This window comes from Abramis brama, assembly GCF_963993115.1.
Source record: "Abramis brama genome assembly, chromosome: 9".
NCBI lineage: Eukaryota > Metazoa > Chordata > Actinopteri > Cypriniformes > Leuciscidae > Abramis > Abramis brama.
In genome coordinates this window covers 26,107,879-26,118,652 of record NC_139971.1, presented here as the reverse complement: position 1 = coordinate 26,118,652, position 10,774 = coordinate 26,107,879, and positions in this window count along the sequence as shown.

Sequence of the window (10,774 nt, the reverse complement as noted above, 5' to 3'; positions counted from 1 at the left end):
CACAATTAATGGCACCCTTTTATTCAATACTTTTTTAAACCTGCTTTTGCCACAATAACCAAGAAGATATTTTATATCTCAATGGGACTATCCTGTTAAAATAAAAGATAATAATAATAATAGATAACAGCTTTTGAGTCTTCTCCTATAATGCCTGATGAGTTTGGAGAACACCTGACAAGAGATCAGAGACCATTCCTCCATACAGAATCTCTCCAGATCCTTCAGATTCCCAGATCCATGTTGGCGCTTCTTCTCTTTAGTTCAGCCCACTCATTTTCTATAGGGTTCAGGTCAGCGGACTGGGATAATCATGGCAGAAGCTTCATTTTGTGCTTAGTGACACATTTTTGTGTTGATTTTGATGTTTGTTTTGGATCGTTGTCCTGATGGAAGATCCAACTACGTCCCATTATAAGATTTCTAGCAGAGGTGGTCAGTTTTTTTTATTTTTTTTTATCTGTTGGTATTTGCTAAAATCCATGATGCCATGTATCTGAACAAGATGTCCAGGACCTCCAGCAAAAAAAAAAAAAATAGGCCCCCAACATTAAAGATCCATCAGTATATTTAACCGTGGGCATGGGGTACTTTTTATCCCTGTTTGCACCAAACCCATCTGGTGGATTCGCTGCCAAAAATCTCTTTTTTTTGTTTCATCTGACCATAAAATCCAGTCCCTTTTGAAGTTCCAGAAGTGTCTGACAACTAAATATGCTGGAGTTTGTTTTTTAAGCTTTCTGACCCCAAGAACAAACTAATCTCTGCAATTTTCCATCTGTGATCCTTGGAGAGTCTTTGGCCACTCAAACTTTCCTCCTCGCCGTGCATTAAGACAATATAGACACACGTCCACTACGGCCTTAATGAAATTCACCAATGATTTGTTTTGTAATATCTCCATTACAGACGACGCCAATGTTTTTTTTTCAAGGCTCAAATTCTGATTATTTGGTTGTTGACAAGGGTGTTCCTCAAGGCTCAACACTGGGTCCTCTGCTCTTCTGTGCCTTTATTAATGACCTTACTCATGGTCTTTCATTCATCTTTATGCCAATGACACTGTTATTTACTCTTCCCACTCTCATACATTCAGTTCTCTCTGCAGACAGATTTTAACTCATTGCAGGATTGGTTTTACAAAAACAAACTTGTCCTCAATAAAAAGAAGTCTTGCAGTATGGTGTTTTTTTTAAAAGACGCCACCCCTCGCATTCCTTTGATTTAGATATTAGTTTTAATGACGGGTCACTCCTCACTAAAGTTAATCTATTTAAATATCTTGGTCTTTGGCTTGACCCCGAACTCTCCTTTAAGTCTCACATTAATTTTATCAAAAAAATCATATGGTTGCTTATATTCTCTTTATCGCTCAATTGTTTTTCATTTCAAGTCAGAAAAAGATAAATCTCCCAATTAATTCTTCCTATTATTGACTATGCAGACATTATTTACCAAAACACTTCAGATACCAATTTAAAACCTCTAAATGTCATTCACAATTCTTCATGTAGGTTTGTTTTGAGATGTCCTTACAGAACCCACCATTGTACACAGTATGGAACTCTTGATTGGCTCCAACCAAAATCCTGAAGGCAATATCACTAGTTCCAGTTTCTTTTTAAATGCGTTCATTTTAATTGCCCTTCTTACTTAAAACAGCTTTTGCTTCCATTTACATCCTCCTATCCCTTTCACATGCAGCATCCATTTTTCTATGTCCCGAGAATTTTTACTGAAGTCGGCCGCAGGTCATTCCAGTACAAAGCTCCATCTGACTGGAACAATCTCCCTCCTCTTCTCAGATCAATCACATCTTTCCGTCTTTATAGGACTAATCGATCTTCTCATCTGAAAATAACCTGCTCATGTTTTTAGGCTTCTATACCAACGCTTATAAATTATCCTGTTAATTTTATATATTTATTTTTATTTCTGTTATCTCTCAGGGTGCAGGTACATTTTGATTTTCATGTTTGCACTAAAATGTATGTCCTCTTGTGTGTACATGCTCCTGTTTGTCTAATACAGTTGTAGACTGTAGGTGGGAGAATAGGGGAGTGAGCTATTTGTGTGTTTAAGTGATTTTTTATTTATTTTTATTTGTGGGAATACAGTTGTAGACTGTAGGTGGGAGAATAGGGATGTGTAAATGGGACCCCCTCGAAAATGAGATGTTACATCTCAAGGGGCTATCCTTTCAATAAATTCAAACTCTTCCAGGCGTGTTTTGTAACTTCTTTAGTTGATTGGAACTTCTTAATTATTGTCCTGCTGATGGAAATGGGAATTTTCAATGCTTTAGCTATTTTCTTACAGCCACGTTCTAATTTGTGAAGCTCAACAATCCTTTGCTGCACATCAGAGCTATATTCTTTGGTTTTACTTATGATGGATGATTAAGGGAATTTGGCCTTTGTGTTACCTCTTATTTATACTCATGTGAAACAAGAAGGGACTTTGGCTAGCATATCTGCATTGTGTTATCATTTCAGGCAGCTGTAATACATCCTTCAGGAAACGCTGGAAAAAATGCTTACCGCAGGGAAAGTTGCTTCACAGATTTAAAAAGCTGTAGAAGGCCTAAAATTTTGTCAGATCTCTCGTTTCTCTGTTCTTTGCTTTCCCGCGCACAGTCTCCTCGGCTCGGGTTTCAGTGGCACTGAAATTGACACCAAAATTAAAACAAAACACTGAAGCGCATATGAATTAGTGATCGCCGCTGAATAGATAAGCTAAACTTAAGAGGACAATGGTGGGTCATGATGAATGGCTTTTGAATGGGAAGCCTTGAGCATATGCAGTGGTTACATAGCCAGTGTGCGAATGATGCTTTCAAGGGCATGTACTGTAGCGCTATCAATTGAGGTTTGTCGCACTCAATGTTTTAGCTAAACATCAAGATTTCTTAGGAAAATACAAAATGTTTTGTGCATTTTGTATGTAAATCTATGATAATGACAGTAGGCTTCCTACATTTTGCTGATCGGCCGATACAAGCGGTCCACTGTTGCTATGGTTACTTCTTTAGGTGTTAGCGATTTGCGGTTACACTTGCGACAATAAAACATCATCATTTTTAAACATTTGAAAACACTTAAATGTACACATAGTATGTACTCTGATTATATCTGTTAAGAATAAGTATGTTTGTCTTAATGGTATAGCTTGTTTCCGCAAATGAATAAAAAGTAAAAAAGGATAATTCAAAATTGCAACTTTTATCTCACAATTCTAATCTTTTTTACATCTTGCAATTCTGACTTTTTTCTCACAATTGCGAGTTTTATCATCTCTGCGTGATATAAACTTGCAATTGCGAGTTATAAAGTCAGAATTGCGTGATATGAAGTCGCAATTGCGTGTTATCACAATTATGAGAAAAGAAGTCAGAATTGTGAGATATAAACTCGCAATTACGAGAAAAAAAGCCGGATTTGTATCTCTTTATAACTTTATATCACACAATTCTGACTTGCTATTGCAAGTTTATATCGCAATCTTGCAATTGTGAGATAAAAAGTCACAATTATCTTTTTTATTTATTTATTCTATGGCAGAAACAAGCTTCCATATAAAGGAGACCATGACATACAAAGCACGAGGCCCAATCTTTCCTACATGACCATAACCACGAACACAAGATTTAATTTCAATTTAGGATATTGTTCATATGCCTCTGTCCACATTAGCCTGTGAGAACATGAAACGCTTGGCTGTGACATCATCAGTTTTATCTGCTGCTAACCACAGTGTCACATGACTGTATCTGATTTAATCTCTGTGCCCTTTCTTCACACCAGCCAAGCTTCAAGAAATACCACCCAAGAACGGATTCACCTGTCAAAACAGCCATCAGTACAAAGTGTGAACTAACCAAAGCCAAGGGTTGGCTGGTCATTGAGCAACCAAATAGCCCGAATTACATGCAGCTGACATACTGTGACCTAAACAGTCAAAATACAACAGAAGCACTATAATCCATTCTATATGTAGCCATCCGTGTTTTGATAATAGTCTTTTCTCATTTATATCTTGGCTGCTGCGGTCTTAAATTGATGCAGGTTTATTTTGAGTAGATGAAATGTGTAAATGTAAAGTACAGGTACAAAAATAGCTTTAATAAGTCATTAAAAATGTACTCTTATCAGCTCAAAAGAGTGCATTTAAGAGTTTACTATAAACAAGTGCATTACTGGAGCTTTCTCAGTTCACTCTGACGGTACAGTACATTGGATTCAGATCTTGGCTTTATGTCAGAGATGTCAGAGAATGGTGCAGAATCTGGATGCTTCTGGTGAGGAGGGAGGCACGGAATCTTCCGGTAGCTTTGGAATGCCATCCAGAACTTGAAGTTTTGGCAAACAGAAGAACACACTGCAGAGGAAACGGCACAAATCTCAAGGTTAGACTTTAAGGTTAGACTTGGCTCCCCAATGAACGCTTGAAATGACCCATCACATCTTTGGTCAGCTCTTTTTTAGTAAATTATATCTTCTGGCATAGCTATTAACTTGAGGCATAATGTGATTTTGGAGACAAATGATGCTGTTTGGCGTATTATAATAATTAAAAGCTGTAATTAGCTGATTAGTTTTAATCAATCCACTGTTTTGACAGCAAGTTATTAAAAGCTCAGTGGTGTTCTATATGCCCTTGTGAAAAACAAGTGTGGTTAACTGTATTGAATGTCCACTTGTAGTGTACTTAAAATCTTAAAAGTATATTTTTAAAAATATGTACTTGCAGATAATAAAAGACAACTTAAGGGTATTTCCAATACACTTTTCATGTTTCTTTACACAGTTAAAGGGATAGTTCACAGAAAAATGACAATTCTGTCATCATTTACTCACCCTCAAGTTGTTCCAAACCTGAATTAATTTTTCTTCTGCTGATCACAAAAGAAGATATTTTGAAGAATGTCAGTAACCAAACAGTTGATTGGACCCAAAGGACTTCCATAGTATTTTTTCCCCCATACTATTGAAGTCAATGAGGTCTATGAACTGTTTGGTTGCTAAAATAATTCAAAATATCTTCTTTTGAAGAATTCAAATATCTTCGTTGGAGCACAGACTTTGATCTCTTTTTTGAAGCAGATTATTGTTAAAATTAAAGTTAAAAAGTTATAGAAGTTTAAGTTTATTATTATGAAAAATGCAAACAAATACTCTTTTTAAATTTTATATGAAACATATGTTTTCCAAAGCATGTTTTAGTCTAAAACTGTGAGAAAATCAAAGCCATAAATCTAAACAAATTGTGTTCCAAATTTGAGGTTGATTTCTCAAAAAATAAGCTTTTAGTTAGATTTTATTTGGGCGCAGTACCAAACGTTTCCACTAATTCGCTTCCCATTCGTTTCCAATGCGGTCACTTTTGACTGTGAACAGTACAAGTGTGACTATTTTTTTCAGGACCATTTAACCTTTTCGAATCATGTCCATATTAAGTGCCTTTGCCAAGTTTCATACCATTCCGATAAAGTCAAATATTTCTCTCACCGTGAGCGGTAGTCCTCCTGAAACTGGCAGGGGTTGCATTTGAGGGTCAGAGATCGGAGCGGCGCGCTCCTCAGCAGAGACAGCTCGCCCAGAGAGGAAATACTGTTTTCAGACAGGCACAAGTGCTGGATCTCAGGAACCTTTGGCAGCTGACGAAAGGACGTCAAGTTGTTCCGGTGAAGATTCAGGATTTTACATCTATAACACATGCACACTCTCAATCACAAGTTTTGTTAGTGACTGTAATGCGTCACAATGTTCTTCCTCGTATAACTCACATATATCTCACACAAAAAAGTCTGTGAATGATAAAATATTAAAGCAAGCAGTATTATTATAAAGAAAAAATACAAGCCAAATATTTCACAAAAAAATGGTAATGTGTTGATCTACAGTGAAGAGAAAAGTATGTTATGTATTATATAAATATATATCTAATGAAATGATATTCACTGACACTAATTGCGACCAAAGTGTCCAAATTATTTTTGGAGCCACTGTATTTATGTTTCATTCAGTTTGGCAACACCTACTGTAATTAACTAAGAAAACTATTAGATTTTTCATATTTAGAAAGGCACAACATTCTAGAAATTGTTTCTAAAATATCTGCACTGCACTGAAATGTACTGATTATAAATGAAATATTATGATAATATTAGCAATGCAAATATAATCTTTTATCAGAAAGACCCATTTTCAAATAAAATAATGTGATTAAAGAGGCTGAGTTTGATGGTTATACATAATTAACAGTTTCCTTCTTACTGTAAAATAAACTCCTCATATGAGATTACAGCACACAGCTAAAGTTGCACTACATGTATTTTTACACAGCCATACACATACTGTTACAAAACAACCAATGCAATATAATAGGACAGCCTCCGTTGAAAGATCAGTGGGAATTTGTGTTATAACCAACCAGATCTGCACTCCATCACAACTCATGACAGTGTCATCAGTACTCAGAGTTACATTCATGTGCACTATCTTGCAGTTATTACAGTGTAGAGGTTAGTTTGGTACCTTGGCAGTCTGACAGAACTGAGATCCCTCAGAGCGTTATCCACCAGCTGCAGACGCTCCACCCGGATCAGTCTCCTCAGGATGCGGATGAAGTTCTCCAGCTGGTATGGATCTCCCAGGTCCTGATAAGACAAGTTCAGCACCTGCAGTCACAGAGACAGAACTTTGAATGCAATACGAAGCTGGATAGATTTTCAGCATCAGTTTTCAGTGTCACATGACCTTTCAGAAATCATTCTAATATGCTGATTTGCTGCTCAAGAAACATTTCTTATTATAAGCAATGTTGAAAAAAGTTATGCTGATTATTATTTTTGTGAAAACAGTGATACATCTTTTTCAGGATCCTTCTTTGATTAATATGAAGTTCAAAAGATAGATAGATAGATGGATGGATGGATGGATGGATGGATGGATGGATGGATGGATGGATGGATGGATGGATAGATAGATAGATAGATAGATAGATAGATAGATAGATAGATAGATAGATACACTGTAAAAAATGGATGGATGCTTGTTTGGTGTCTCACCACACAATTCTCCCAGTTCTCCTGAAGTCTCTCCTCCCATTTCTGTCCTTCATCCTCTCTCCTCTTCCTCCTGCCTCCTCTGAGAAACATGTCTTCACTGTCAACAGACAGCTCGTCTCCAGCAGGTCCTGTTTGATGACATCACTGATTGTCTGTGTCCAGTGATTATATGACACACACAAAAAAATAAAAAATAATTTGTAAATGAATAGCGACCCAGAATGGCCTCTTACCCTCTCTGACCCTGGGACAGGCGAGCTGGTCTCCGCGGACATCATGCTCCTCGAGCCAGTGCCACGAGGCAAACCTGAACCGGCTGGATGGCAACTACACAAAATAAACGTAATGACAACATTCAGTGTCCATATAGTATAGACAAATAAGGTGTCAATCAAACCACACATGATACTTAGCAATCATATTAACTTTGAATTGGCTTACTGGTGTGGCAACAATGCCAGAGTCTGGAGTCAGTTCCACAGAGAAAGGAGTGTGTGTGTCGCTTAACTCAGAGTAGTGCGAGTGAGACTTCGGAAAACTTTCACTGCTGGTGTTCACTCCAGAGGAACTAGACAGAGAGAGACTTAAGTCATTAACAAACATTACTTCGGCCTCATGCTTAACATTCAAATTACATTCAAATTTGAATAGATATGCAAATATAGCTATTTGACTTCACATTACCTTGCAATGATAAGCTTTATACAATAAACAATATTACTAATGACATATAACCAACTAATTGCAATAAATTTGACAGATGTGTCCAAAAACATAGTGATTTGAGTTAATTATCAGCCTACTTCCTCCGTTCGTTCGTTCATTTATTTATTCATTCAGATTCAATCATATTAAACTACCACTTAATTTATCATATGACACAACATCCTTATAGAAATTCGAATCATAGATTCGATAGAACACCTATGCTGCCCAAATGTGCTGCCTATGTAGGGAGCTCAGCAGGCTTTGAGACACATCCTCTGTGTGTAATAAGAGCCTGCGCGTCCTTACATCCGCTGGGCTGAGGTTCTGGTGTAGATTACCGTGAACTCTGCACCCTGATCCGGATTAAAGTCACCCACGCCACCCGAGCACACCCGCACATTATATCAGAACACTGTATAAGATGTGCTCACGTTTACGCTGTAATGGCTATTGATGATGTGCTAAGATTTGTGAAGCTGCTACATGTAAATACACATTATTTTCACTTAGTGATTCATTAAAATATCGTTAAATATGTGTAACATGGACATAGATTACATAATGTCATAATAATGTTTTAATATAATATCTTAATAACTGTGACAATATCATAATTACCTAAAGCCTATTTAGTCCACGAATAAAATTGCTTTAAAAGTAGATCTTCATGTTCCAGTGGTAATTCCCATAAATTATGCAGAAAAGTAACTATAAACAGTCTTCCAAACATGAATGAAGCAGACAGATCTAAAATAAAAGCCAACTGATCATACGTTTTTGTTCCAGAAAGTGTACAGAAAAAAGAAGAAGAAGAAGAAGAAGAAGAAGAAGAAAAAACAGCAAGACATCTCCATATTAGGAGATAGGCTACTGTTCAAAACTTTTCCTACCTTTCGGACATGTCCGTAGGTTCTGACAGATCCCTTTGGCATTTGACATGCAGTGAAGAGTATTATTTACAAGGAATATAGTGCGGTTTCCCATTGATGATGGATGAATAAGTGTGCTACAGTGCGACAGGTGAGTGTGAGCTCTGCGCATGCGCGCAGCAGCGTCAGCTCCAGTGATCTGCGCACGGAGGTCAGCTAGGGCAGCAGTGTGTGTCTAAGGTTGCACTTCAGTAACTTTTGGAAAATGCAGCTGTACCCCTTTTATGTGGTCGTCATATTGTCAAATTGAGATTTGTAGGCTACTTTTGAAAATGAATTTGTCACACCGCAAGACCATTTAAATAAACTAGGCCTATAGAGTGGGGGGAAACAGTAGAACAGTAGTGTGTGTGTATTTGAAAAATATTGTTAGCTGATGCTAACTGGCTAGCTGATGCTAAATTGAGGGGATTTTTAAATATTAAGTCCAAATATTTTTATTCAACCACCAAAATACATTTGATGGAAAACCAAAGGTTGTGATGTTCAGACCATATTAACTACAGTAGTTATGATAGTGAGAAGCGTTTTACCCATAGATATGTATGGTTCTACCCCACAGACGGGTTTGGGGAAAAAAATTGTCATTCTGAAAATATAATTACATTTTCCTTAAATAACATGTAATCCCTAACTACAGGCCTTACTATTCTCATATCACAAATAACAGTGATGAAACTTTTTTTCTTACTGCTGAAAATTTGATCACTTAACTTGAAATCCGTTTTATTTTAGGTACATCGCCAGTGTAGGCTTCACAGTGAATACTTCTACATCACTCTTGTCAACTTAGTCCATAGCAACAACAGAAACGTATCAACTTTATCTATTGGTATCTATAGGCCTGAGCTGCTTCAACACGCAGTCTGTCAGAGACGATATACCTAATAAAACATAATTGACATTCAAAAGCATAGATTCGGATAGGCCTACTTCACAGGTCTTTTTTTCTTTTTTAAATGTAGTTTGATCACTATCTTAGTTGTTTAAAAGATTAAGGCAATTATCAAAGTTTGACAAAATGTTGTTTAAATGTCTAATAAAAGATGATCCATTTTATCATGATATGTAACATTTAATTAATCAGCAGATTGTGAATCTCTCTCTCTCTCTCTCTCTATATATAAATAAATACCGCCATATATTTATATAATGACTTTTTTCTGCAAGATATGTGAACTAGTCAATAAACGATTCGTTTACAAAACTAATTCATTCTAACTATAGATTTAACCAATTCAGTACCAGGTTGCTAGGTGAATTTTCATCCAGGGCGGTTCAAGACTTGGATTTATCAACATGGCATACTTCACAATTTCCACTGTTGGCAAACTTGATATGGTAGTCAGTCTGTTCTTGTGACGATGGCTGGGTCTCCAAGAAATATTTAGCTATGAATGGGAGCTTCTACAAACTGAGACTCCCCTTGACATCTATTGAAGAGTTTAAGGTAATGCTAATGTGAGAGGAGTGCTGTTTCAGACCCGAACACAGAGCTCCAGCTTCAATTAAGCAGGTTATGGCAGTGGCCATAAATCACACTTACAGTGGAGAGTGTGCTTGGACTGCACAAGAACGGATGGTCTTTATCATGACTAGAATCTTCTACAACAGCACAAAATACTTTGTTCATTTGTAAGATTTCTCTGCAAGCAACTCAAATTGTGATAAAACGTGATAAAACATGAAGTAGTTTCAATAGAGATGAAACAGAGTTGGTCTTAATAGACATTTTACTCTGTTTGAACACTGCTTTGAGTGCCTTCTCTCACTTTGGCATATAATCTCACTGACATTTATCATGGAAAATTACACACTAGACATATTTTAAATGTTACTAACCTGACTCAGTTTACATTTTTACGTTAACTCCACCAACATAAGTGCATCTATTGTCAGTAAAGTAATAAATGTTGCTTGTCTTTGAAGTGGATTGTTATAGTTTTCAATAGAGGTTATTTTAGACATCAAAAGTGTGTGCTGGCAGTGTGTGAAACCATAGGCTAGAGGCTGTATCTTCTGTAAATTTCTAAACTTCTGTCACTGAAGTAACACAAGACGACAAGTT